General features: G+C 38.5%; 1 protein-coding gene across 9 annotated transcripts in view; it reads right to left on the reverse strand.

Moving 5' to 3' along the window:
* The window catches only part of Scel (sciellin), a 156965-nt gene that overhangs the window by 91423 nt on the left and 42360 nt on the right, over nt 1–23182 (reverse strand). For 7 of the 9 annotated variants that reach the window (XM_078015763.1, XM_078015765.1, XM_078015767.1 and 4 more), the window contains exon 1: nt 8153–8281. The gene's annotated coding sequence lies outside the window, so the exon portion shown is untranslated. Of the gene's footprint in view, nt 1–7576; nt 7693–8152; nt 8282–19839; nt 19876–20369; nt 20469–23182 lie in introns of those variants that run through there. The other 2 variants (XM_078015762.1, XM_078015761.1) reach the window with 2 other exon arrangements.

A 23182-nucleotide genomic window follows, 5' to 3' on the forward strand; every position in this document is an offset into this window, starting at 1 on the left:
GAAGTAGGTTCGATCCTCAGCACCACGTAAAAATAAAAAAAGGTATTGTGTCCACCTACAATTAAAGGGAAAAAAAAGATTGTTATGGAAGCTAAATGAGATAATATTTTGTAAATTATAAATCACTAGAAAATCATCTAAACCATTATGACTATCTTAACTTTCCTTCTTCCCTAGCAGACCTTAAAGGGGCAGCAGAAGATTAGGTTGTGGGGAGGATTGACGTGGGATATGAGTAAGGGACCAAGGAAAATCCCAAGAACAATATCCACATGGGGTTTTGGGCAGAGTGATGCACACCATAGAAGAGGCAACAGGGTAAACCCTGGAGTGTCCCGGAGAAAGCAAGCAGGCTTGCTGGACACTACTCCTGGAGAATATCCCAGAACTTCTGGGGTGGAGCAGATGATTATTGAATACCTGTGGATAGTCACTAGCAGAGAGAAAAATAGGATAATGGCATAAGCTTGTTCAGATGTTCTCTCTCTCTCTCTCTCTCCCTCTCTCTCTCTCTCTCTCTCTCTCTCTCTCTCTCATTTAACCAGACCATATTGAGATTACCTTGCTATTAAAGGCATGAGAATATCAGAACCTCTAGCAGGATGTTGGATCTGACTGAAGCCAGCCCTGAATATAAAACAAAGAGGCAATTCTTGCTGTTCTCCATTCATCTCTCTGTTAAAAGTGCTGACAATCTGGGAATCCATCAAGGTCTTACCCAACCAAGCTTGGTACCCTAATCCTGGCTGCAAACATCTAGATGGGCAGGGGATGGAGGCATGGATGGAGGGCAGAAACACTGAGTTACTGCAAAAAGTCTGCTAGAAATCCTTCTGCTCTCAGTGTACAAGCAGTATTATTAGTGGAATGAAAATTACTAAATCAAGGATAACTTTTTGTCAACTAGTAAGTTACTTATAATTAGTCTCATATGTGAGACCTCATAATTTATTTTATTTTTAAAAGAAACTTTCCACTCAACAAGGTTAATAATCATCACTCTAGATTTTAAAGTAACTCATGATTGTTATATTTAGAATGTCTCCAGAATGCTATGCTTCCTTCTTCTAAATTACAAATGTTACTTTTAAAAAAAATTTGCCTTGAAATTTCGGAGGCTATTAGAGGAGTTGTGTTCAAATAGTAGACAGCAAGAAGGACAGACCCAGGCACAGGCGAAGGGGAAGTTGTCAAGCCGGGATGCATGGCATCTTTAGGGTACCTATCTGATATCCAGTCTCCCCTTCTTTACCCACAGATGAAATGGCATTTCTCAGCCTCACTTGAAGCTGTAAACAGTGTTACAGCTCTGGCTCTTAAGGCTGAAGAACATGTCCGTGGGAAGAGTTTGGCCTTTTGTATATCATGACTCCTCTTGTCTGAACTAAGATGTGGAGCTGAAGGCAGAAGTAGCCATCTTGGACCGTATGAACCACGGATGACCATACAGTCACACAGTAAGAAGGGCAGAGCCGAGAGTCAGAAGGAGCCCAGTTCTTTGACAATCTCATAAAACTGCCACATTTGCCCTGCATAATCTATCTTTGGACTTTTCCTTCCAAGAGAAAGGTAAACCTCCTAATGTTTTCAATAGATGGCTTTTCCATTTTTTTTTATTACTCAAGCCTAAAAGTTTTCCTACATGATACTAAGCCATGGTGGAGCAAAGAGAAGAGGTAAATGCTGATGAGGCCTACAAAAGATATTTGTGTTTCTTGTATTAGTAAAGCATTATCTATTACTACATGTCTACAAGATCGATGTTCTTAACAAGAAGGATCACTTACTGAGTGCCTACCATGTACCCTTCACAGTGCCACATGCTTCATGCACATGATCTTATTTAATTCTTCCAAATGAGTACTATTATCTCTAATTACAGGAGCCCAAAACTTAAATAACCTGCACAAATCACACAGTAAGTGGCAAACCCAGGAACTGTAATTAAGTCTATATGACTATGATGCCAGGGCTCTGTTCAGTAAGTGATCTTACATGTAACTTAAAGTGTCATGTGGTAGGCTAATACCAGGCATAGAGAAATGTCTTGATGTTCTAAAAGATGGGGCATAATGGGGGAGCATTATGCTGCCACTCTAACGCCAGGGGTGGTCTCACACTGTGACCTCACTCCTTCCTGGAGGGATCTATCTCCCACTGGATAGCTAGATAATGTTTCCTGTTCATTCCCAGACCTGTGCCATTCCTTGACATAAACTAAATGAGAAATAAAATATAATGATATGCCATTTGTCCACTACTTTAAAAATTTGCCTTCTTTTCATCTTCTCACCTCGTTTATGGCCTTTCTCGATTTCCTTTAGTGTTTTTTCTCTCTTTCCTTTTTTCCCTTTCCTTTCCTTTCCTTTGCAGTGCTGGGGATCAAACTCAGCCCTCACACATGCTTGGGAAATGCTTGACCAGGGAGCAACACCTCCCACCTCCCACCGCCAGCCCGGTATTTTCTTCCTTTTTTTTTTTTTTTTTAGCCTGGGATTGAACTCAGGGGCACTCTACCACAAAGCCACATCCCAAGCCCTATTTTGTAATTTATTTATTTGTTTATTTTTTGATTTTTTAGTATTTATTTTTAGTTTTCGGCGGACACAACATCTTTGTTGGTATGTGGTGCTGAGGATCGACCCCGGGCCGCACGCATGCCAGGCAAGCGCGCTACCGCTTGAGCCACATCCCCAGCCCCTTTCAATTTATTTAGAGACAGGATCTCACTGAGTTGCTTAGCGCCTTGCTTTTGCTGAGGCTGGCTTTGAACTCTCAATCCTCCTTCCTCAGCCTCCTGAGCCACTGGGATTACAGGCATGGGTCCAGGCTGCCTAGTGTTTTCTCTTTTTAATCAAGGCACTTCCCAGGAATCTTCAGGTAACTCACTCCTCCCCAAGACCAGTTCCAGCCCCTATCCTGTTCCAACACCAAGAATTCTATGGGTCCCAGCTCAGCTACCATTCTCTTCATTGTCTGGGTCTTCTCAAAAGAAAGTTGGTTTTTTTTTTTTTTTTTTTTTTTCTCACTCTTCCCTTCATACCCAAGGACAAAATGCCACTTGGCTTACCTAAAAATATCTTTACTTCTTCCTGCAAACTTTCTCTTTAAATAGATTGCTGAGAGCAAAGAAACTGGAATGGGTGGAGAGGGGCCCATAAAGAAGAGAACACAGAAAAAGCAAAGAGGAATAGAAAAAACCTGTAGCAAGAATAGATGAACAGAGGATAAGGGAAGGTGAGAAAAAACAATAAAAGGAACTCAACTCTGACTGCTGATATCTTGTGTCTTGGGGTAATTCGGAGATATATGTATGTATATATATAAAACACTTATGTGTATTATGTATTTATATATAATTTCATTTATGCTTCATATAACATTTTCAGGTTATTGCTATTATTATCCTTGTTGCAAACCTAAATAAAACCTTAAGACAAATTATTGCAACAAAGTTAGAGACATTTTATAGGAAGTTAGGACTGGAGTTAGTCAAGTGGGCAGTGGGAAAAACTACTTTTAAAAATATTTTTCTAGATAGGAATCTCAGGCTGAGTAGTTTGCCTGAGGCTACATAACTACTGAATTGCACAGTTGAGATTCAAATTCAAATCAGACTGACACCGAAGTACCTGTCTCAGAAGCCTGGGAAACAAAAGGGCACCAACAGGTGGAAAGTTACTGGGCTAAAATAAATGGTGAAAAGAAGAACAGTCCCTTTGCAGGACAGCACTGTGATGAAGCTAGACCCAGAGAGGATTTTCTTTGATTGTTTTATGAAAGCATCATGAGATCAGCATAGAATGAGCATACCCAATGTCTGTATGCTCCAAATTTTCTGACAATTGGATCTTTCCTTTCTCCAAAATCTTCCCATCAATTTATCAAGCTTCTAAGACATTTATGGCAATTGTTATCTTTATGGAAAGAAATGTGAGTAGTTGCTTAGGGAAAATGTCCACAGTAATGCAAAGTAGAATGAGGAAAGAAATAGAGCAAACATGTCCATTACCCTCATTTTACAAGGGGTAAATGGGCCAAGTGGAATTCATCTTCATGTATGAAAAAGTCCTGAGCTCTTATTTCCCAGAAATCACTGAAACAGGGGAAATGCCTTGAAGTGGAAAAGGACATATGCTACAAACCATTTTCAATAGAAGAATAAGGAGGACCTGATAATTATAGACCAATAAACAGAAGCACTCTCATTTAGAAGACAAAACAAATCATCCAACAACTAGTTATCCACTAAAGGACATGAAATATTATGTAAGGTGAAAACAAACCAGGTTTCATAAAGTATAAATGTGTTTCATAAAATATAAATGTTAATAAGTCCCCTTAAGTTAAATTTTAAATGGGCCCACCAGACCCAAACGACTATGTTTAGACTGAGTACGAAGCAATTGAAGGAAATCCAAAAATCTACCAGGCAGGCAAAGATTTGTTTATCCTGCTGCTATGGTTAGAAATGGTTTATTTCTTTCCTCACGTAGCCTCACAGCCTATGTTTGGGAATCTTACTTAATTTATAGTGAAATAATACAGAATACATCACAAATGAAATCTTTTTGCTACCCAATGTCTGTATGCTCCAAATTTTCTGAGTCTTTATAACCCCCTTCCACCACAAATTTTTCTCTCCGTTGATTCTTGGTTTTAATATATGGCCCTTAACTGTTCTACAGAATAATGCCAATGTTCTGTTAGAATAGTATCCTACTCTCTGGGACAATTATCAATTTAATTTTACAAAAGACACTATTATTCATGAATAAAATGCAATCCAATATAAATTACCTATCACCTGAGTTCCATCATGGGCTATTTCCGGTTTCAGGAGATTTAAAATCAAGTCTAACTGGAGTCCAGTCTCCTGCGCTTTCTGTACCTAGATGCCCTCTGAACTCATACACAATTAGCTCCCGGATGACAAAAGGGAAAAGGCAGGGCCATAGGGATCATTTTCTCTAGAACCTTTTGATGAAAATTAGCTCTCCATTCAGAGAAGTACCTTGCTTACTGTGAGTTTTGTGCACTTTCTAGATCACTGCTACAACCTCCTATAATATGCGCACCCCTGGTTGAAAAGTACTATCTAGAGTTCACTGTCTTCCCCAAGAGGTTCCACACACAGGAGACTTACTAACATTTTAGAGTTGAGGAAATTTGGATCTAGAGGCAAAGAATAAATTATTTCGATTCTTAGAGGTCTCAAGTGTACAATTACAATGAACATTTAGGATTATTGGTTTTTGTGACTAGAAGTAAGACAGTTGGTGTTTAACAGATAGCTATAAAATTCACTCTTCCAATTAATGATCATAATGAAAGGATGATTCAAATCCTTAAAAAGTTTAGCAACTTACATAAAATGCAAGTCTAATAAATGAAGCTTTCCTTTGGCAAAGCCTGCATCTAAAAAAGATCATTTTCCAAATCCTAAAATCACATGGATTTGTGCATCAGTAAACTAGAAACACTGAATACCTGTATAGAGGCATAGTAATTAACTCATGAAAACTTTATTTCAAACTTCTCAGGAAGAAAAAATGGAGAAAGATCAATAACCGGGGCTGGAGTTGTGGCTCAGTGGTAGAGCACTTGCCTAGCATGTGTCATGCCCTAGGTTCGATTCTCAGCACCACATACAAATAAAAAATAAATAAAATTCATCAACCACTCATAAAAATATTTTTTAAAAAAGATCAATAAATGGCCTAGAAGCAGGATAATGGCAAAAGAGAAGCTATGTGGAACCAAAAGAGATTTCTCTTTGACTGCTGGACCCAGGATTCTAGCACCTCACACCTAAGAATGCTCAGAGGTAATGCCTCAATCATAACAGATGCTAGCAGTGAAGTAATTAATGTTTTCTCAGGTTGACTGCTTGGTAAATTATAGCAGTTCATTCCATGGTATGAGTTCAGTCGTTTAAAACGTACCCTCTTCATTTTGTTTACAAAGTCCCCAGTAATATGAATCCTCAGGTATTTCAGTCAACATCTGAGAGTTAGAGAGGGCAGCCAGGTAAACAATGGTAGCTAAGGTGAAGATGTTCCCAAGTTGCATATCCCACACCTACACACAACTTCCAGACTGTCTTCTGACCCAGAGGCCATTGGACATACTAAATAAAAAGACTAACTCCACAAGCAAGTGAGAAATGTATCCTATGACCATACCATACATACGGTAATAACATTTTCACATAGTGCTGGGTAAGGAAATTCTTTTTTCCAAATCATTTGTAGTCCTTTTATAAAAGATGGAGTATAGCTCATTTATTGCTACTACATATTTTATATGGAAGATATTTGAAAAATTATTGAGAAAATCCCATTAAGACAAAAGACAGATGATCTAGCTTCACATTCTGATTCTGATACTCTGAGACTGGCAAGTTTATGCTTTGCTTCCCTCATCTAGAAAATTTAGGAGTTAGACTAAATGAATCTCTGCCCAGTTCCAATTTAAAAGATTATGTCAATTAAATCTAAGATTAATATGCAATTGAAATTTCAATAGGAATACAGATCTGAGCCAGGTGCAGTGAAGTACACCTGCAATCCCAGCAATTGGGAAGCTGAGGCAGGAGGATTGCAAGTTCAAAGCCAGACTCAGCAACTTAGGGAGGCCTTATGCAACGTAGCTAGACCCTTTCTCAAAATAAAACATAAAAAGTGCTGGGAATATGGCTCAGTAGTAAAGCACCTCGAGTTAAATCCCCAGTACCAAAAAACAAACAACAACAACAACAAATAGATTTCTGATATGTTTCTCTGGGTTACCTATATGCACTGATATTTAGATTCATCCAAAAGTTTTGGTAAAATTTTAAGTACTGTCATACCTTAGTTTCCTCAAATTGATTTTTTTAATGTTTTAGACACCGGAATACAACAAATATCAGAAAGGCCATATCTATGTTATAAACTATGGAAACAAAAGCCAGGTTTAATGTAATTATATTTTATGAAAAATGAAATTAGACTCCCCAAATGCTATACTTTAGCTTTCTAAGTACTATAACTGTTGGAAAACCAAGTAATAAAATTCTCCAGTAAACCACTGGAACTTAGCACTGACATATCTAAACCCCTTGAGACTTCAGGTGGTTTGGGCAACAGTAGGAAGCAATGAAAACTCTAGTTCTTATAATGGGGAATGCCTCACTGCAGGGCATGAGGCTGCTAGTCACAAACTGTTTGATCCCTACAGCTCTGCATTATAAATGGAAATAGTGAGAAAAAAAAAACTACCAGTAAAACAAGACAGCTTAGCTATTACTTATAAAAGAAAACCTGGTTAAAATAACTTTTATATTCTTATCAAAAGGCTTTCCAAACTGGTTTCTCAGGACTAGGATAAGAATAGAGGTTGAAAAATTGCCCCTGTATATCTTAAGTATATCTTAATCAGCTTTTAGTTTAGAATTCAGAATATAACTTAGAGAAGTTGGCCAAATGCACACAAATCCCTATGGAGAATCACACCCCCACACACCCACCCACCTGGCCTTCAGTCTTTGGGAAGATAGGGTGGAGGGACTGTGGTTTTGGCATCAATCACCTACCCTGCCTTCAGTCCTTGGGAAGATAGGGTGGAGGGAATGTGGTTTTGGCATCTCTCACAGCTCAGCAATGTGCAGTGCTTTTAGCAGTCAAGAAAAAAACAAATATGCCTTATGAGCTGCAAAACAATATGAAAACTAATGAAATAGTTTGCTATTTCATGAAAAAAATCATTTATGAAAACAGGAAGATTTTTTTAAAAAATTGCTTTTACAGTCACTTGAGAAAATAGACCAAAGAGTGCTGGTCCCTTACTGAAGCATTCATGATGCTTGAGTGTGAGAGGATTCACCAGCTGACAGATAACACATGGGAAACTTGAAAAGCTCTCATTTCTGTGAAGCCCATAATACATATAATTGCCAAGTTCAAAGCTATGCGATCTGGAAGCACAACCAGGAAGAGCAGAGCTATTGACAAACACAATACCCATTAGAAGCTGTCAAAATTTAACTGAAAAAAAAAATACAAAGATAATACAGACAGTCCTAATTTTAATCATTTGGAAAGAAAACAGAGAAAGTTATGTGCATAAAGTAAAGCAGGTGTATTTGTGTTGCAAATATAATTCAACTTACCTCTTGAGCAGAAAACCAGGACTCTACCTAACCAGCCTGCAGTGATTCCCCAGCAGATCTGCCTGGAGTTTCTCAGTGCAGTTCCTACCTCTACCTGACTGAATTAATGAACAGTCTGAAACTTCTCTCCTGGCGCTGAGTCACTCAGGGAGGAGGTGGGTGGTATGAAAGAGAGGGTGTCGCCTTGTACAAATACCAGTTCAATTAAAACAGTCTCACTCCCGGACTACTGTCTTTGTGTGGTGAATTCTCCATATAATTTGTGGCCATGTTATGCTCAAAATGCTCCTGTTATCACCTTTTTAACTGATGTCAAAAATACAACAATTTCACTAGCATAGTTGCTGCACAGCATGCAACTATTCTCAATTCCATGTTAAAAAGCAAAACAAAGACTCTGTAGAAGGGATCCCTATTTGCCCCTAGTGCCTGGAGTGTGGGACAGACCCACACAGGGAGTATGCTACTTGATTAGGAAAGGAAAGTCCTCGGGAATCCAGCAACTCTGGGATCAGAGATACGGAATGAATCAGTTGCACAAATTCTGTACATGGAACATTCTGTAGAACCATCAGAGGAAAAATACATACTGACATGTAAAAAGTCTGATCCTTATTTTACATATGTTAAAGGAAAATGTCAAAAAGATGGTTGAACCTTCTTTCACAGCTGGGGGCAGCATGAGGGAGGAATAATACAGAAAAGCCATCGTGGGTGGGGGCTTCATTAATAGGCTCTGAAATATACCTTTCACAATAGCCAAGGAGGCCTTAAAGAAACTCAGTACATCTGGAACATTGCCAGAGATGCTTGGTCATTAGAGTTTCCTGGGTCATCCTTATTCATCAGCCAAACCAACAATTAACCAAATCCTCTCTGTAAGATTGTTCCTGAAAGCTTCAGCTCACCTGAGCTACACCTGCAGCACTGACCATAACAAGATGTAGAAATGTCCAGATGGGAAGGCAAGGCAACAGCAGTAGGAACAGAAACTGGGAAGTTGCTGGCTCTGTGGCCCTTTGATGGAATTTTATATACAGGCAATATTTTTTAAAAAATATTTCTAAATTTCTATAACACATTTTAAATGTCTATTGGGTTGGGGTTGGATATTAATATTAGAAGTAAGTTGAAAAATAAAGATGTCACTAGCTCAACTTAAAAAATAAACTAAAAGTTATATTCAGCATTAGAACTTAGTTTAAATTATAGGGCTAAACAGTTTAAGAGCTATCTTGTAGGGGCAAGCTATCACTTATATTATACAATGTTTAAATACATGTTTTTGTCCTTCATAAAATACGGAACCAGAAATATAGGGTTTTTCTTTTACCTAATAATGAAGTCCAAGGTACGCTTAAGACTTTTGAACTTGCAAGAAATTATTTTTGCATGTAACTAAGGGTTTCTCTTACTAACTTTATATACAAGGACACCTATACCACCAAGCCAAACCAGTCTTTTCATTTAGAACCAAGTCTCTGATTCAGAAAGGGCTTATTCTAAACACTTGAGCAAAATTCAGATATCTTCATGCTGAACACATATTCAGCCAAAGACTGCTGTCTAAAGTCAAGAATCTCAAAGAATGAAGTGGTCAAATCAAGAATGTGTTTGGGTGTGGACATGGCCAAATAGGCTTGGCCTTGGTTTCACTGTGGCCTTAAGCTGGGAAGGCTTGGGCATGCTTAGAATAACTCAGCTACGCCTCTTTCACTGTGACTGTCAGAGCTCTGGAGGGTTCTTAGAACACCAGCTCAGTGGGGAGGGCAAATGGTCTTATCTCAGGTACAAATGCTAGCTGATTGGTGGGTAGCTACCTAGGGGGATATAGTGAACTTTGCAAGGCCCATTTGGACCCCACGGTGTGCAGGGGTTAATTAGTATTGTCCACTGCAGGTCTTAGCTAAGGGAGTGTTTTCTGACTCTGTCTTATAAAATTAAGACATTATAATGCTGCATTGCTTGGTTTATGTGTTTTATCCATTGAAATAACCAATCAAAATGAGCACTTATTACTACATAGTAATGTCAAGAGCAAGCATTGACATAGCACTTTTATGTGCCAAGCATTATTCTAGGAAATTTTCATAATTTAATAGTTATCAAATGATTGTTACCTCTTCACCCCAGAAAGATTCTAAAACTGATAGTGAAAGTGCAAATCATACAAAAGAAGTCAGAATCTCAAAAGTATCTAGTCTATGGTTTCCAGGCTTTGGGGAGTTAAAAAGTAGAGGGTTCCTCATTTTCCTTCCAGATGGAAGAAATAAAGGTTGTGTGCTTTTTAAAACAAAGGAGATGTCATTAGGGTGGAAATTACGGAGCCAATTTCTCTTTGTCTGGGAGTAGAGAGATGCCAGAATTCATCTATCACTGCTGTGCTACAAGACCTGGCATTGCCTAGTAGACTTTGAGGGCACCAGAGTAACACAGAACAATGAAAAACACAGCACCTATCCCATGGGAGCCTGGGTTCAGTGGCCCATACAGACTCACTATTCATGGTGAGCAAGTCACTTAAGCTTTATGCCCATGTCCTTTTTAGTGCAGTGAGATTAATCATAACCATCCACCAACTGGACATATCACAATGACAATGTCAGTCTTTTAACACCAGAAAGAATCAGGAGAATGCAGTCCTGAGTTTCTGATGCTTTCTGACTCTTCTTCAAGCTCTAAACAATTAACAGAGTTCTGCTTCCTAGTGAATATAGATCTGGTTTCAGCTGAGGCATAACTGGTCCAGTTAGTGAGAGAAAGAAGAGCAGAGATACAAGTGGGTAATGGAGATCAGCAGCCATACTCTCTCAAGTGGAGAATCCCTTTGATTCAAATGTATGATATGTCAAGATCATTGTATTGTCATGAGCAACTAATAAAAAAAAAAAAAAGAAAGTTTTGCTACATTCCTTCCTCCATTCCTGTGTCCACCAAAAGCAGCAATTTGGCAGACTCTGAAATCCTGTTCCTTAGAGTGTTGTGGATGGATTTTCCCATTCTTATGGGATTCTGAGGACAATCAGAGCTATACTGCAAAATAGTGGGATTTTCCTAACTTCAGGCTGAAATAAATAATTCCATGGGGACTGGAAGGGAAAAAAAAATGCTTTTTCTTCAACCGAAAGACTTAGAATGGTAAATCGTTTTTATAATTAAAATTTCATTTTAAAACTCAAGTTGTTATTTCACAATTTCATGACTTCTGAATTTCCCCAATATACAGTAAACTCTTCCACTTTACACCTGTCTCTTTATTGTCAAATATTTAGTGGCATTACCTAATAAGTACCTTGAGATCAGAGACCTTCATATTTGCCTTTGTGCCAATCACATGGCACAGTTCTTGATCCAAATAGTACTTGGTGTTTGTTGGTTGAATGTCAGAATAACGATCATAAACAAATGAGCATACACAAGGGGTATTCAGTGTTCACCAGAAGTCTTTTTAATAAAACCTGATTTCCTTATCAAGTTTTATATCCCTGGATGTAACACTGTAACATTAGCTCTTCAACTCACCTGTAAAACTCACAGTTCTTTTAGAACAAGGGGAGATTTCTCTATAGAGATTGCTCAAATAACAATTATCACAGCTGGATTTATTGCCCTTGGTTGAAACCTTCGTCACCTTCATCGTCATTGCCTCCTTCCTCAAACTCCCTATGCTTAAACCACATCCAGTTAATTGGTCACTGAACCATCATTGTTAATTCTACCTCGTTACTCAGTCCAACCTCCCCTTCCACTTGACTCCCCAAACCTGCCTGATTCAGGCCCTTCTACCTTGAGAGGGAACTTTCTTTTATTTTTTAATCATCATGTTGAGGAAACTATTACTTCAGTCACCTGCTAATGGATATCCCCAGTTCAAATGCATCACCTGCAGAGTCCATTAGGCTCCTCTGGGTTGTAAGATTGAGAGAGAACTCTGGAAACCTCAGTAGATGGGAACATACTAACAACAGTTAGGAGGGAAGACCCACAGAACCCAAAATGATACTTAGAAGCCTACAGTTTATTACAGGAAAGGATACAATGTGCAATCTCATTAAAGAAAAGCTAGGTATTGCAACTAACAGCCATCTTACAGTAAGGGGTCTGAGAGGCTACCTGTAGGCACCAACTGTCTTCTCTTTACCAAGTTCTTCTCAGGATCTACTTTCTCTCAGGTGGAAAAGCATTGAATGTGAAAGGAACACCCAACTGGGGTCTCAGCTAGTGTTTCCTGTACCACGCTGGGCCCACAGTACATGCTGCTATACAATCAGCCCTTCCAGGGTCTCACCAGATACAAATAAACAGGCTCAGTTATCAATAAACAATGTTGATTTGCTTGTACAAAACACCCTGAAACTCTTAGGGCACACGGTTTTGAGACAAAGCTATCAATCAGTGTGTGAGATCAACCTTACCCGTGACTGAGTTACACTCCCCGGCTGGGTGCTGAGGCGCTCAGTCACAGAAATGTGGCAGAGCTTTCCCCACCCTTCTTGGGTCCGAGGGTCGGTGTCTCATGCATGGGTGTGTCTTGCTACAGCCCCATGGGTGAAGCTATGCTCACCTGTTCCTTTGTAATATAACCCCTTGCCCTGTTTAGGATAGAATCTTCCATGGAAGTGCCTTGTGTGTGTCCCCTTCTCTTACTGTGCCCTTGGGTGTGGCCTACCCAGGTGCCAGTCAACCTGCTGACAGTGGACATCATGAAGATAGACTCAGCCCCCTGAAACCTGACCCCTTGCCTCATATTCAAATGAGCTTCCCCTCAATAAAAGGGGTCAGCACGTGCTCTCACTCTCTCTCTTTCTTCGGACCCTTAAGGTCAGAGGAGCCGTCACAGTGACCCCAAAGAAAAAGGTATTTGTGTCTCTTGTGTGGATATTTTGTGCAGCCCAGTTAGCCCAGATTATCTGGAGTGACCTCTGAGCCTTTTAGTCCTGAGAACAGAAACCTGGCAAATCGGTATGTTTCAGGTCAGTGCTGTGCAGGCTTATTCCTTATTTTAGTAGAATGACTCAGGCTAATTCCAGGTCTTCTCAGCATGCAGGGATCAGTGTAAACATTCGTGAGACTATGGGAAAGAATATAGTGTCACCAGGCTTTCTTGGATGTAAATTAACAAGTCCTGATGGTTTCTTTGCAAAAATAATACTAGTTATTCAGCACAACTCTGGGGACCCAAGAGCAACTCAATGAATCTCCCATGCTCCTGACTCAATTCATAACTGGGATCCTTTACCAGCTGCTTACTTATACCATACTATAAATTTTTCATAGTTTTTGTGTGCATGCTTTCCCCTGAGCTCTGGAATCCTGAGAAGTGGGCTGATTCAATTGCAAGTTTCCCCCTGGTAAAAAAAAACACCATTCCCTAAGATGCAAATCACGCCAGTCCCCAACATCAAACCTATTATAAGTTCTCCATGCCCCATAAAATTTCCAGTACCTTCATTTCATATATGACTGTATTTTCCAATGAAGCAGCCACTGACCACATGTTGCTCTTTAATTTTTAATTGATTAAAATTAAATCAATTTAAAATTAAGTAAATTTAAAATTCAGCTCTTCAGTTGCACTAGTCACATGGCAAACACCATATTGAATAGGGGAGACAGGAAATGCAGAAATATGGTCTTTGCACTTTCAAAGTCACTTCCTACTGTTCCAGGCTCATTTCCCACCACGTTCCCCAATGTATCTTAAGTTGTAGCCACATCGTAGCCACAAATCCTAGTTGTTGCCCAAATGCGTTATAATACTTCAAGCTTTTAATGTCTATCCTTATGCTATTCCTATTATCTAAAGTACCCTTGATTATTGTGTATGTGATGGTCTTTATTCTCCCTTAAGGCCAGCAAACACATAATGTGCTTCACAGAAATTCTCCTACTATTCCCAAACACAGGTAGTTACCCCTTACTCTGCTCCAAGGGAGCTCAGGATATTCTTCCACTATAGTAGTTAAGTGGATTATATGATAAACTAGTTGTACCCAGCATAAGAAATTGTAGAAGACTTTAATGATAGTGGCAGTTATAACCAGTGCTTAAGAACAGACTCAGGTGTCTCCAACAAAGACCACTGTAGGGTCAAATGTTAATACAGAGAAAGCACTTAGAATAGAGCTGGCAACTTTGTAAGGAGCCACCTGAAAGTCTTTAGCAAACTATAATGCATCTTATTTATTCACAGATAAAGTGCACCTGAGATAAAGAACATAAAACACAATTATTAATCCCACTCTTCACATACATTTACTGTGTTCAGCAGTCTCTTACAACATCATTCATGCACAACATTAGTTGTCTAAATGATGATCTTAAAAGATGTATGAAGAGCTTCTCCAGAGTCAGACCCTGGGACTATAGATGGTTTTGCAAAAGGCTAATCATGATCTTTCCACTGAGCAGGGATTTTAAACCCTATAATGAGAGGTGCTGGTGTGGAGTGGAGCATTCACTGTAGCATCACATCATTCATTTCTCTTAGAGGATAACTTGATGTTATTCACATGCCCTTCTATTTGATTGGCTTGTTATTTTTTTCTTCTTAGAACCAGTGTGTCTCCTCTTTCTTCATTGTTCCTATACCCATAATGGCAGTTTCACTTTTTTCTTGAAATCTATTTTATCTCTTCTCATAATTCGCTATTGCATTAGTTTCTTATTATTTCTGTAACAAATTACCACAAATTTAGGGGTTTACAGAAACACACTTTATTATCTTAGAACTCTAGAGGTCAAAAGTCTAAAATTAGTTGCAGTGGGTTAAAGTCAAGGTCTCGGCAGGATAAGATTCCTCTGGAGACACACCGAGGGAAGAATGTGTCTCCTTGTCTTTTCCACCTTCTAGAGGCCACGTACATCCCTTGGGCATGGCTCCTTCCTGCATCATTCCACCCTCTGCTGACTGATCCTGCTGACTCCCTCCTGTGATGACACTTATGGTTAAATTGGGCCCAACGGAAAATCCAGAATAATCTCCTCATCTCAATATTCTAAATTTAATCACATCTGCAAATCCCTTTGGCAAGAAAGATAACATATTCACAGGTTATGGGGATCAGGATTGTGGGCATATTTTGTGGGGTGGGTGGGAGAAGTGCATTATCTAGTCTACCACACGTATCATACTTTCACAATATTTCCTAGTTCTTTATCACTTCATCTATTTTTACAATTTAAAAAGCTAAGTATTTCATTGAAGTTCAAATGCATACAACATGTTGATTTACTAGAGAAATACAAAAATTCTAGAGTCTTACCACCTTCATTAAGTTAAAAATAGGCAACATATTTAGGACTGCATCTAAAATTTTAGATTTAAAACCATGTAAGGGGCTGGACATGTAGCTCAGTATTATAGCATTTGCCTGTCATGTACAAAGTCCTGGGTCCAATCCCTAGCCTGGCAAAAGTAAAATAAAAATAAACAAATGCTAGAAATACATGCAGTTTTTATAGTCATTCTTTACCTTCCCTCATGATTGATAAACAGTATTATTAATTCAACAGGAATTTTTTCTTTTTTAATATTTATTTTCTAGTTGTAGCTGGACACAATACCTTTATTTTACTTATTTATTTTTATGTGGTGCTGAGGATTGAACCCAGGGTCTTGTGCGTGCAAGGCAAGCACTCTACTGCTGAGCCACAACTCTATTTCCAATAGGAATGCTTTCTAATGATCACTGGATTGAGTATTGATTTCAATGATCATGTAAAATCTGTTTGCAGCTGAATCTTGGAGGAACATACTATTTAAATCATATATATTACCTATATATATCCACATACATACCTATCTCCATGTATATACACTCATATATATACTTTATTTGCACATATATAATAGATACTTATGCATATATAACTATATATTGTATATTTGTTATATTAATATCATATGTATCATATACAAATATATATATATATATATATGTCAAATTTGCATACACACAGAGCTCTACCTGTGTCTGTCTCCCCTATCAGGACATAAGCAACTAGAAGGCAAAACTCCAATCTTACTTATCCTTGAATCCTTAGTGGGCCTGACCTACCCAGTTCTAAGAAATTAAACTCCTTTGTGTCACCATATGACACATGGAGAAAATGACCTTTCATGCTCCTCCTCACAATTCATTTCAAATTGTCTTCAAAGGCCTTGACTTTGTGCAATCAAAAGATAAATCCACCAGAAGAAAGCAAGATATTCTAGAAAAGTTTTTATTTCCAAATATTATTGTAAATGAATAGATTATCCTTTACTGTAACAAAATTGGTGATGATTTTCATGGTGTCCCTGAAAACAGTGATTTTTAAATAATTTAAGATTGGTACATCCTATTATTGTTTTAGTTTTACAGCAACTCCCCCCATTCATCTTTTAACCATGTCAATTTAACTGCAAGTTATTAAAAATAGGTGACTTCAATAATTTGTATGTTTGAGAAGGAGAAACAGATAAAAAAAATTTTTTATTTTTATTTTAGTTATATATGATAGTAGAGTATAATTTGACTTGCTTGTACAAATATGGAGTACATCTTATTCTAATTAGGATCTCCATCTTGTGGTTGTACATGATGTGAAGATTCACTGTGGTATATTTATATAGGTACATAGGAAAGTTATGTCAGAATCATTCCACTGTCTTTCCTATTCCTTTCCTCCACTCCATTTCCTTCATTTTCCGTTGTCTAATCTACTGAACTTCCATTCTTCCCCTCCCTGAACTTGTTGTGTGTTAGCATCCACACATCAAAGAGAACATTAGACCTTTGGTTTTGGGGGGATTGGATTATTTCACTTAATAGTCTCCAGATCCATCCATTTTCTGATAGATATCATCAACTCATTCTTTTTTATGGCTGAGTAATAATCCATTGTGTATATATACCACATATTCTTTATCCATTAATCTGCTGTTTAGTTTATGTTGGTTCCATAGCTTAGCTATCATGAATTGAGATGCTATAAACATTGATGTGTCTATGTCACTGTTGTAAGCTGTTTTTAAGTTCTTTGGGTATATATAGAGAAGTGGGATAACTTTGTCAAATGGTGGTTCCAGTCCAAGTTTTCTGAGGAATCTCCATACTGCTTTCCAGAGTGTTTGCATCAATTTGCAGTCCCAACAAAAATGTATGAGTGTTTTTTCCCCACGTCCTCACTAACACTTGTTGTTACTTGTATTCTTGATAATTGTCTTTCTGATTGAACTGAGATGAAAACTCAGTGTAGCTTTAATTTGCATTTCTCTAATTGCTAGAAATGTTGAACATTTTTTCATATATTTGTTGACAAATTGTACTTCGTCTATGAAGTGTATGTTCAGTTTTTTTGCCCATTTATTAATTGGGTTATTTGGTTTTTTGACATTAAGTATTCTGAGTTTTTTATATAGCCTGGAGATCAATATTTTATCCAAGGTGTAGATGGCAAGATTTTCTAGCATTCTGTAGGCTCAAGAGAAGTTCTTGCAATCACTGAGAATACTTTTTTTAAATTTTATTTATCTTGTGCTCTTTTAATATTTTTATATGTTTTTAATTTTTTATGGTTGGTTTACCTTTTATTTTCCAGTTTCTGTACTTAATATATGTTTCATTAAGGAAAAAAAATGATAGGTGTTTACACATCCAGATGTCATCTACAAAAACAAACTTTGACTTTCAACAATCCTAATACTAATAATATCCTGTTATAGAGAAGGTCAGGAAAATTTAAACTAATAAACCAATCAAATTACCAAGTCAGTTTTAAAAATGTGTAAAGACCTAATTCAATGAATCTATAAATACTAAAGGTACAAAAATGACCACTAAAGTCATTGCCTGTTTATACATGAAAGTTACCCCAAAATACACTTCTTATAGAACATTTTCTTCCAGACAGGAAATTCTCAAGAAATGTCCAAGAGACATTTAGATCCAACATTAGCAAATAAAATCTGACACACCTTGGCTTTGAGCAGATAGAAGCAAAGATTTATATGAAAGCATTAAACCATAAAGATATCATGAGCACTTCAGAATAAATACAACTGATGCAACTCAGAATCCACCCTTTTTATTCTTTGTCTGTGGCCAGAAGTCAACATTTTTTTTCTTAAAGAACCAGACATTAAATCTTTTATTTTAGCTTTTGTTGGCTGTATGCAAACAACTCACTTCTGCCACAATGAGTGGTAAAGAAGTGGGTAAGGACAGAAGGACCTGCAGCAGTCAAAGCTGGCAGCACTTGGCCAATCCCTGGTCTATACAAAGCAGCACAAAGTACAAATGTACTTTTGACTGGGTGTGGTGGTGCATTGCCTATAGTCCCAGCAGTTCAGGAGTCTGAGGCAGGAGGATTGAGAGTTCAAAGCCAACTTCAGCAACTTAGTAAGGCCCTAAGGAACTCAGCAACACCCTGTGTCTAAATAAGGTATTTTTACAAAGGGCTGGGGATGTGGCTCAGTATTTGAGCACTCTTGGGCTCAATCCAGGATACCAAAAAAACATCCCTGGTACAAAAAAAAAAAAAATGTGCTTTTACCTTTTCTCTTCCTCTTTGTGCAGGGGTAACACTAAATGAGAAAAGAAGCATAAACATTTGGTCAAAGCTTCATTTTTCCAAACAAGAATATGAGGCTCTGAGTGGTCCAGAGAGCTTGGAAAAGATTTACTTAGTTTGTATGGAAGTGAGATCATAGTCCATTCAAAATTAGGGAACATTTCTTGACCACTTACTTTATCAGGTGAGCTTCTCAGCACTTGTACTTTATTTGATTTCATCCTCACAACTTTCTAAAGTACTATTATTATCTTTATTTCACAGAGGAAGAAACTGAGATTCAGAGAAATTAAACAATAGTCCAGAATTTCACAACAAGCAAATGATACAAGGATGAGCCAGTGCTTTTAACCCCCTGTTTCTTGACGATTATACTGCTATTGCTGCTGCTATTCCATGTTCCAATGACTGCTATTCCATGATGCTCATGAGAAGACTTTTCAGTGCAGTGCACACATGCTCTGGAGTTGGAGTCAACCCTAGAATTCCCACTGCTGCATCTGACCTAAGCTGTCAGACTTTTCCCCCTCAGGAGCACCACATAACCTGACCTGTCTATCCAGTCTAACTGTAATTCTGCAACACAGAAACAGGGAGTGGATCTTGACTTTACACACCCAAGGCCAGCCCCACGTACAAAGGCTGGGAAACCTAAGTGTTTGAGCTTTGCTTATGCAACAACGTGATTCTGAAGAGACCCACAACCACAGGGCATGAGGCGATTCAGTTGACTTCCTGCTCCCGCCTGCTCTGTTAGATTCTTGCAGCAGCTTTGGGCTCATTCCAATGTCCACAGTTACTAGGGGTCCAGGGAGGGTCCCCCCAAAATGAATGGAATTCCCTCTCACTCACAACCAAAATGTGCCATTTCTGTAGAAAATTGGACCTTCATGGCCCCCCAGAATTGAACTACATTAGCCTTTGCCTCTCTTCATTTTGTTTTCCCACAAACCCTGTCAAACAAGTAGGTATAGAAGTGTAGGAAGGAATAAAGAGACATTCAGTGCACATTTTTTATTCTCGACAAATGTACTTCCTTATGAGCTTTAGACAAGTGCCACAACTAAAACCTCTACCATTAAAAGCAGAAAAACATGGCTGGGAGTGCAGCTCAGAGGTGGAGCACTTACCTCACACAGGCAAAGGCCCTTGGTTCAATCCCCAGCCTGGCAAAAAGAAAAAAAAAAAAAAAGGCTAAATGGCAAGCGATGCACTTAAAATAGAAAAAAGAAAAAGCTTTGAAAAAGTTCATGTATGTGCTCATGTTACAGAATCAAATATTATTCTTCATGTGTCCCATACGTGAACATAAGCCACCATTACTTCATTTATTTAAAGGGATGTGTGTGAGCTATACACTCTTGTTTTCATCTCAGACTCTAGGAAAGGGCATATATAAAATGTGTTATCCTCAGATTACTAATCCCTAAAGCCACATATCTCCTCTCTGCCTTTTCCTTTCCACCAAGTTCCATTGTGCATCTGTTAAAATAGATTAAGTGAAAAAGTTGAGGGGAAACTTCTGTCTTACAGCAAAAGTAATTCATAGCAGGTTCTAATAAATCACTTTATAAGGTCTATTGTCCTTATTGTTCTTTCCTCTCCCTTCCAAATCTTTATTAAAAAAAAAAAATCTGGAGTCAAATTGGATGATACAGACCATAGTAAAGTCAGAGGAGACTGGAGAGTGAGCAACAGATCATGTGATCAAAACAGTGGCTCTGCCCATGGCCTTCTCCTTGAATCACTCAGCAAGGCCCTGGAGAGAGAATAGGGGTTCTCTCAGGTGCTGCCTGAATGGACTGCAGAGATTACAAGGAAAGAGTGACAACATGCTTCACATAACTGTGATTTTCCAAGATGCAAAGGCAAATCAAGAAATGTTAAAAATTGTGTCGATTATGTTAAATGAAATAAGTTAGAGAGAGTTAAATGAAATAAGTTAGGGGAGAGTTGGGGTCAGGGAGGGGGATGGAGAGAGGATGACTCACCCACATCACAAGGTACTTGGTTAGGAGGTCATTTCTAATGTTCTGTAGTGCAGTAGGGTATCTGTGGTTGATGGTATTTAACTGTGTAATTCAAAATAGCTAGTAGAGAAGATTTTGAATGTTCCCAACACAACAAAATGAAAAAACATTTGAGACGGTAGAAATGCCAATTTCCCTGATCTGGTCATTACACATTGTACTGAAATGCCACCCTGTACCCTGTAAAAATGTATAATGATTAGATAGTACAGTTAGAATATCAATAAAGATACGTGAGTGGCAGTTGGATATGGAAAACATCATGTCAGAGAAGTAATTTCCTGAAGATAAACAAACATTTAAAAATAATCAAAAATGACCATCTGAAGAAGCTTGTGAAGAGCTTCAGGTACCTCCGGGCAAATTCCTGACCACAGTATGCATTCTAATGTTCTCCCTGAAGTTCCCACTGCCCTTTGCTTTACCGGGCAGCTTCCTGGGTCTCCCCAGAAAGGTATGCAGCCTGCCCTGTGAGCTGACCTGACAAGGTCTGGCAAACATACTCTCAAATGTCTCAAAGACATTCTTTGGGGATTTGTGCAAAGGAATTTGGCAGCAGTGTCTTCCTCATGAGGTGTGGTGTAAAAAACAAATGCCTCAACCTGGGGCATGGGATTATTTGCAGTCTCCTGAGATCACTATTCAATTGTATTTATCCAGAAATCCATATTTGCATTAAAATGTCCATAGACTTGCTCTATTACTGATATCTTTGATATTAAGTAACAAACACAGACACAAACTTATCCAGGCAAATGTTCCCCATACTGAACCTACCATGGAATTAACACAGGAGACTTGGCATTCATAACTTGTGTAGGGATTCTGACCATGGAAATGTACAGGGAATCATTCCTTTGGGGAGCAAACTCCCGGGGGGGAGGGGGGTAATAGGCACTCTGTTTCCCAACCTTAGAATGCCCTGCAATCTCTCCTAGGATCTAGTAAAATAACTAAATATACATGTGCAATGTCTAGCTGGTATGGCAATGCCCTGCTTGAGAAGCCTCTGTGCTATAGAGACTCATTCAGCCTTGACCTTGATTGCTTCTGGGAGTAAAGGAACTTCTTGCTACATAACTACAATGTTTCATCAAGGTCCTGTGCTCCTGGATCTGCCTGCCTAACAGTAACTTCAGACAATGGACTTTCTTGAGAGCTCCACAAAGCTCCTGACATTGCATATTGTAACTATGGAATGTAATTACAGAATAAGCCACCTTCCTGATACTCTAAACAATAATGTCGTTATGGTACTAATGACCTAATTTAACCTATTGGTATAAATAAATGTGGCTGCTTGGACAAGGGGCCACTTTCCTGCCTCTGCACCTTGTCTCTGTGTCTCCTTATTATTTTCCTTACAATTCTTGTCTATTTCCCTCTTTTCTTTCTTGCTCCTTTCCATGGAGCACTAATGAAACACCTGCTGACACTCAGTACACCTAGGAACCCAGGAAGGACGTCTCAAGTATCTCTTACATACCAGGAGTGATGACAGGCGTTGGACCTGAACAGCCCTTCCTTTTTCAGAACTACAGGGCACTGTGTGCAGAGACACACCATTGTCATTGTAAAACATAACCTTACTTCCACTGGTCATGTCAATACTGGAAAGAGTCAAAGGCTAGAAAGCAATTTGGTTCCAGCCCCCACATTCTTAACAATACAGTTCCTACTATACCCAATCTGAGGTTACTACCCTCCTATGTTTGCCATGTGGTCTGCCTATTTTGTGGCCTCTCGTATTAGGTGACAAAAGTGCTACTGCTGTGTTAATTTCACTAGAGGAGAGAAGGAGTCTCATGATGAGTGAATCACGAGAGACTCCAGAAGTGAGCTGCACTGCCACCCTGGGTTAAGGGCTGAGTCTAGTTGACTCTCAATGGGAGTCACCTGTCATGGTCCTATGAATCACTTATGAACCTGGTATGACCCTCCCAGAAGCCAGAATTAAATAGGTGGAGCATTGAAGGATATATATATATATATATATACATATACATATACATATATATATACATATACATATATATATACATATACATATATATATGTATATGTATATGTATATATATATATATGTTTTTTTTTTTTGGTTGTTGTCATTTTGTGTTTTTAATAAGGAAGACTCTCTGACTTGCCCCTGGGGAGGGGCAAATGAAATAATAGACCATTTCCTGGAAGCCAGAAAAACCAGCTGAAAAACAAAAAGGGTGCAGGAGAAGGAAGTCCTATATAATATCTGTAGGTCATTAACTCTTTGGGGCCAAATTATTGTAACCCTCACCAACAGAAATCTGCACTATTTGTAGTCATTCCTGTTTGGGTACAAAAATTATGAATGAATAGTGGTTGCAGCCTTCTTTCCTGGGCCACTCCAACACAAGCCAGCATTCGCACCTTACTCTCTCAACATCACTCTAGTTTCCAGGTTGATTTT

The sequence above is a fragment of the Ictidomys tridecemlineatus genome, chromosome 6 (genome assembly GCF_052094955.1).
Source record: "Ictidomys tridecemlineatus isolate mIctTri1 chromosome 6, mIctTri1.hap1, whole genome shotgun sequence".
In the NCBI taxonomy this organism is placed as follows: domain Eukaryota; kingdom Metazoa; phylum Chordata; class Mammalia; order Rodentia; family Sciuridae; genus Ictidomys; species Ictidomys tridecemlineatus.